This window comes from Palaemon carinicauda, chromosome 16, assembly GCF_036898095.1.
Source record: "Palaemon carinicauda isolate YSFRI2023 chromosome 16, ASM3689809v2, whole genome shotgun sequence".
NCBI classification, from domain to species: domain Eukaryota; kingdom Metazoa; phylum Arthropoda; class Malacostraca; order Decapoda; family Palaemonidae; genus Palaemon; species Palaemon carinicauda.
In genome coordinates, this window is record NC_090740.1 from 130,824,447 (window position 1) to 130,831,946 (window position 7,500).

Below are 7,500 nucleotides of genomic sequence, written 5' to 3' on the forward strand. Positions count from 1 at the left end.
ATTATACTATTCATTGTGACTAAATAGGCATGTTTGTCCAGGTGTTCAGGCAATAACCTGATTGTTATTAACTGATATTATAGGAACATACTTTTATTCCCACTAAGTTACAATAGATATTCCGGACTTAATTGAAAATAAAATTAGTTTATCGGCAGTTCACACCCTTGCGGCACAAAGGCAAAATTCCATATCCTCAGTACCTTTAAAAGAACTGGAAAATCCTCTACCGATTAATCAAAATCCGATTGTGACGTTACTGTAGATGAAGAAGTCTTCCGATTTCACCAGAAATTGTAGTCCTTTCCTTCTCATCTGATATTATACAAAACAGGACATAATTTTATTATTTATTCTGAAAGGCGTACTACAATAAAAAAATTAAAAAATCAATATATATGACAAAGTAATGGACTGCAAGAACTTTGCTCAAAGTTGCTGTAGAGTTAAGAGGGCTTACATATTTCTGCAATCCTTTATTGAAATCTCGCACGGTAAGTTAAAAGTAATATTTTTATTACCTAGAATAGTATGCTTTTCATGAATAATAATAATACTATTATTATTATTATTATTATTATTATTATTATCATTATTATTATTATTATTATTATTATTATTATCATTATTATTATTATTATTATTATTATTATTATTATTATCATTATTATTATTACTAGCCAAGCTACAACCCTCGTTGGAAAAGCAAGCTGCTATAAGCACAAGGGCTCCAACAGGGAAAAATAGCCCCATGGTGAAGGAAATAAGGAAATAAATAAACGATGAGAAAAAACTAACAATAAATTATTCTAAAAACAGTAAAAACATGAAAACATGTATTTTATGTATAAACTATATTGAAAAAACTTCAAATTATTAATTTGAATACTCATTGTTTATACATTTGGCATACAGAAGTGTCGCTAATTGGCCCTTTGCTTTTAAATAGTAACTACTTTACAGTAGTTATATCTGCCGGCCGCTAATGTCTTTGTGAAGTTTTTTCACACAGTTACTAAGTCTCCCGCAACCTTACACGGGAGTGAGGAGGAGCAGCTTTCTTTCCCTCCCTCATTATTTAGGTGGCTTTTAGGATTTATACACTCACGCTGGATTTAGTGCTGGATTATCTATTTTGGACTATTCCTCTACCATGGCCATAATTACACGCTAATTCATCGAGGATGGGATCCGGACCCTGCTTAGCGATGATCGTCTATTGAAAGATTTTTTCCACACTCGCCAGAACTGTTGTCGCAACTGGGTAAGCATAAGGGGCTTTAATGCTTGTTCTTGCGTCACATATTCTATATGCCAGTGTTATGAAAATAATTTCAAGTATTTTGATTTATTAAATTCTTGCTAGATTGAACCTATGATTTCATTGGTCTTTAAATTTATTTCTTAAGTATTTGACAACTCGTTGAATTTTCTATTTGTTTTACTGATAATTTGAGAGTTTTTGTGATTTAGTGTTGATTTAAGCAAATTATTTACGTGAGGTGATTTCATGATTAGTTAATTGCTGTTTTCGGTGATTCATTGATTTCAAGATTTTATTGATTTATATGAAAATTGTAGATTTAGTCATGCGATTGCAGTAATTGATATTTTGATTCGTGTTGAATTTTTGTTGATTTATTTTAGTTACTTTTTTGTTAGTGTTGTATCTTTTGTTTTGATTTTTCCCGTGGCTGATTCTCCTTTACTTTGTATTTTTTAGCGGATGAGTGAAAGGAAGAAGGTTAAGCCCTCGAAGTTGTGAACCTTAAAATCTCTTATAAAAGTGCATTTCGAAGAGTCGTTTACGTCATTCCACCACCAGCTGCTACAGTGAAATTTATATAATTTTAAATTATGTATTCATAAATGTCTAACCATTTAAATTTAAACTTATTATATATTTAAAATGCATTTTTTCCATCTCTACCTTTTCACTTAAAATGCAAGGTTTAATGATATGATCCTGGTCATTTCATATTGATTTTATATTTACATTTTAATCACCCCCTTTTTTTCCTCTACTATTAAAAGATTGCTGCAATTTTGAACTTTTGAAGTTATTATTATAATAATAATAATAAGAAGACAACGACAATATTCAAATAACTGAGAAATAAAAAACACGAATAAAATAAATAAAATGAAAAAGGTCTAAAACTATTTGTGTAACCTAATGATAACGTTAAAATAGATAGAATTCAGAAAAAAATATACATAAACAAACATAAAAATGTGCTTTAGCCTACGCATAAGGAGGATTCCTCCAAAACAAACACATGGGATATGGTGCAGCGTGAAACATAAGAATGGATATATGGTCACCTTTCACCGTATGGCCAAGTAAATTTGGCACATGATGACCCATGTGTCACAAATACCGGAGCAGAGTCCCACGGCCCGTTACGTAATACGTAATTATTAGCGTGGGGATACGGGACAAACCCTCACTCCTCAATATAAGTGAATGCAGAGTATTTTCAGGCCGGAGTTTAAAGGCTTTTAAAGGTCGCTCATGAATGGCAGAGGCAAGGGACAGTGACATTACTCTATTATATATGATCAGCAACCAAGCCTCCTATCCACCCAAGCTAGGACCATGGAGTGACAGGCAATGGCTGCTGATGACTCAGCAGATAGACCTATAGGCTACCCCAAACGACCCATCCTTAACCTCACAAGGATGGTGAGGTTACAGCGACCAAAGAAACTAACGAGTTAGAGAGGGACTCGAACCCTAGTCTGGCAATCACCAGGCAAGGACGTTACTCCATGCCACCACAACTGCTAGAGTTCCCTTGCTTGAGGGTACACTCAGGCACACTGGTCTACCTCATTTCTCTTTCTTTTGTTTTTACTTCTCTTGTAGTTTATTTATTTCCTTATTTCCTTTCCCATTGGACTAATTTCCCTGTTGGAGCCTTTGGGGTTATAGCATTTTGGTTTTCCTACTAGGGCTGTAGCTTAGCATAATAATGATAATAATAATAATAATAATAATAAATGTGTTCAAGTTTGGAGTGAAATGAAATAAAAGGTTGTGGTAGCTTGCTGGAAACATCCCTGCGTAGTACTCTACTGGATTGGAGTTCGAGACTGACTCAAGCTCAATAGTTTCTTTGGTCGGTGCAACCTCACCATTCTTTTGAGCTAAGGATGGGGTGTTTGGGGGAACCTAAAGGTTTATCTGCTGAGTAATCAGCAGCCATGACTTGGCCCTTCTTGGTCCAAGCTTTGATGGAGAGGGGGCTTGGACGCTGATCACATGTATATATGGTCAGTCTCTAGGGCATTGTCCATCTTGATAGGCAATGTCACTGTCCCTTGCCTCTGCCATTCATGAGCGGCCTTTAAACCTTTTAAATCGGTGTCTGCAAACACACCATTATTGTGAGTTCAGGTAAGGGGAGGAGACTATTTCTATTATTGTCTGTGACTACACCATCCTTGCGATCTAGGGATGTGGGTTGGGGGGGGGGGGAGCCTATAGGTCTACCTGCAGAGTTATCAGCAGCCATTGCCTGGCACTCCTTGGTCCTAGCTTGATAGAGAGGGAGCTTGGGTATTGATCGTATGAATATATGTTCCGTTTCTAGGACATTGTCAATTTCCTTGGCTCTGCCAATTATGAGCGACCTTGAAACCTATAACCAACAGAAAAGTGTATTGATTAGTCCAATCTTTATTTCACTTAGGAGTCAAGGCAATTTAAGTTTTAATCATCAGTCTCCTCGATTTTTCTTCTTGAATAAAATAGAACCAAATCCTTGTATTAATTATATCTCCCCAAAGAGCAATTATTTTAGTGAACAACTCAACTTGTTTATTCAACAACACATCAATTAATATACTGTTTAGATTGCAATAGGAAAGGTCAACGAAATCAGCCTGGCAAGATTACAAAGCAATGCCATTTGAATACATCCGTGATTCCTGCATAAGTAACGGGGACATTTTGAAAGAAAAAAAATGTCAAGTCTGAATTGACAATACAGGGGTGAAGTCATCTTGATTGAAGTTAAATGGATTGCCACTGGTAACGCTAATCACCTGACCACTAATCAGTTGAAATTCTTCACTATAAAGCACCTCTCTCTCTCTCTCTCTCTCTCTCTCTCTCTCTCTCTCTCTCTCTCTCTCTCTCTCTCGAAGAGGCAATCAATCACATTCTTCGCAGCACTCAATTGATATCTGAATCGTTTGGTAATTGATCAATGCATGACAACTGCGTTAGACTGATTGCAACAATGCTGGACAAGCTGAGAAAGTTACGACAGATGAAAGGCAGGTTTGAAAAGGAAAAAAAAATATTCGCGAGTAAGTCAGGCGTTGTCAAATAACAAATGGATGTAATTCTAACAAAGAACGAAGCAAACACATGAAAAAGGAAGGAAAGGCTATGAAAAATAAAGAAACAACGGAGCACAGCAAACTTTCTCTGTTGAATAATATTTGTTTTCAGTGGAACGTTATCGAAAAGTGCGAGCAAGTGTTGGCGTAGGGAAACATGACATAATACCTTACTGAGCCGTGGCCCACCTGTGCCGAAATACAGACCAACTGCTCTTCGAAAATAAATAAATGTTGGGGGTCACTATTACATTGAAATACGTTTTGCTTCTGCCATTTGAAGGACCGTTAACATCACCACCCGATAGCAGGGGGCAGCAGGCTCTCTCTCTCTCTCTCTCTCTCTCTCTCTCTCTCTCTCTCTCTCTCTCTCTCTCTCTCTCTCTCTCTCTCTCATGCAAGCAAATTATTACCAGATGTTGGGAATCATTTACGACAAAAATCTTAATTAAAAAACTAGAATTTTGTTTCGAGATCAATGGTGTAAAATTATACTCAGAGGCACGCACGCGCGCGTCCACACACACAAACATACAAACACACACACACACATATATATATATATATATATATATATATATATATATATATATATATATATGCTTATGTATATATATATACACAAATACATACACACACACACACACACACACACACACACATATATATATATATATATATATATATATATATATATATATATATATACATATATATATATATATATATATATATATATATTATATATATATATATATATATATATATATATATATATATATATATATATATATATATATATATATATATGCGCGAGACAGTACGAATTACAAAGTTTAACAAAAGAAGTTTCTCAAAATGGTCACTGGAGTCTTCAATGGAAGGGCAATAAAGTTGATATGTTCTGTTGAATTTCAGTTCGTAAATCAATATCTGAAAAATAGTGAGCAAGGGATTGCACCCATAAAAAACGTCTGTGAGTAACGTTTTAAGTTTTAATAGACATTTTGGATCGCCCGAATCCTCCTCCCTGTTTCTCTGATGATGCTCCGACACCAATGAAATATCATTGGTGTTGTGGTGGCCGATGTGGTATCGTCCCTGGCTGGTGAATACCAGACTGGGGTTCGAGTCCCGCTCAAACTATTTAGTTCCTTAGGTCGCTGCAACCTCACCATCCTTGTGACCTAAGGATGGGGGGTGTTGGGGAGCCTATAGGTCTATTTGCTGAGTCATCAGTAGCCATTGCCTGGCCGTCCTTGGTTCTAGCTTGGGGTAAGAAGGGGCTTGGGCGCTAATCATATGTATAAATGATCAGACTCTAGGGCATTGTTCTGCTTGCTAGGGCAAGGTCCTTGCCCCTTGTCTCTGCCCTTCATGAGCGGCCTTTAAACCTTTATTGATGATTCTATAGTAAAGAAAAAAAGGTGACCAGACTCTGAACATTAGACTACATCATGCCTATACAATAGCTTTACCTTTTGAAAATTTTTCTTCCAGAAAATCACTCTAAGTTATTTCTTTTGAAGACTTCATCGCATAGGAGAAGAATCAAATGAAGCTGAATGAATATGTAAAATTAGCCTCCTTCGACAACCTAACTCTTCACTTCACCAACTCCTTCATCTGGACATTCACAATTCCTTCAGCATTTTTCCCGGTGAAAGGTACAGAGTATAACATTATTTTAAAGCCATTGTGTGGAAGATTTGTTACTGCAATAAAATAATAGGTATATAATATTGCAAGAGATATTGTGGATGTTGATGTATCATGGAGAATGGAGGAAAACATTGGGCCAAGTATTTTGGATTAGTTCATAAATGTATACAAACAAATATGGAGTTGTTGTTATTATTATTATTATTATTATTATTATTATTATTATTATTATTATTATTACTTAGTAAGCTACAACACTAGTTGGAAAAGCGGGATGCTTTAAGCCATTGGGCCCCAACAGGGAAAATAACCCAGTGAGGAAAGGAAATAAGGAAAAATAATTATTTTAGGAACAGTAACAACATTAAAATCGATATTTCCTATATAAAATATAAAACTTAACAAAACAAGAGGAAGTGAAATAAGATAGAATAGTGTACCCGAGTGTACCCTCAAGCAAGAGAACTCAAGACAGTGGAAGACCATGGTACAGAGTCTATGGCACTACCCAAGAGTGTGCTTCTACAAGAAGAGCTGCTTACCATAGCTAAATTCACCTATTTCACGGATTCATTCAGTCCACAGAAATATGAAAATCAGCACTAACATCCTTGTTGTTTAAAGCATTACTAGTATGTAGCCAGTTACATATCGATGCTGAAGTAGATGTATTCAGGATAATCGGACAATTAATATCATAATATTATACAATCAATATGACTATATGGGAATAAGAAAATGAAGCCATATAACTAAAATCTTGTTTATACTAACAAGCGTTAATATCTTAAAGGATATTCCTCAAAAACTTAAAAAACATTGTGTTAATGACGCCTCTCTGAACAACTTTTTAATTTCTTTCAAATATCTAAACGAATTCGCCAGACAATGCCCAAACACGTTTTTCAATCACATGAATTATGTCATGTGACAATTCTATATTGGTCAGACTTTATAGTTACTTTGAAAGAAAATTAAACTAAAAGATATGCTGATAGTGATAGCGACATTTTCTTTCATGTCGGCGAAAGCAATCATGCTGTCAATTGAACAGGAACTAAAAAGCTGGACTATTCTCATCAATGGTAAAAGGGTAATAAAATGATGTTGCTTTGATAAAAATGTGAATAATATTAGCGCATGTTTGTATAATAAAAATAATTATTGATTTGTTCAAAGAATGTATGTAAAATGTAGGGATTTTGCATTACGTACAATTTAGCCGAATTTCAAGAGAACAATTATTTCTGCCAAAAATAACGGTAAGGGGGTTAATCTAGGCGTTTTGGCATTTTGGGTGAATTATTTTTCATGCTTGCAATGTTGTTAAATTACATTAGGCTGGTCTACATGACAAGAAAAAAATGTTTATCAATTCTCAATTAGGTCTAACAGTCAAGTACACATTAATAAGACAAGCTGATGCCAGAATCTAGGAAATACTGTTAATTAATGAAATTTATACTAGAGAAACTAGGAGATCCATCT

At 35.0% G+C, this 7,500-nt stretch overlaps 1 protein-coding gene and 1 long non-coding RNA gene across 5 annotated transcripts in view; one reads left to right on the forward strand and one right to left on the reverse strand.

Annotated features, from left to right (window-relative positions):
- LOC137655879 (uncharacterized) overlaps nt 1–7,500 on the reverse strand; it is a 1,037,971-nt gene that overhangs the window by 492,688 nt on the left and 537,783 nt on the right. The gene's annotated exons all lie outside the window — the stretch shown is intronic.
- Nucleotides 1,042–1,870, forward strand: LOC137655139 (uncharacterized). Its single transcript, XR_011046833.1, has 2 exons — nt 1,042–1,264; nt 1,724–1,870. It is a non-coding gene; the product is annotated as an uncharacterized lncRNA (long non-coding RNA).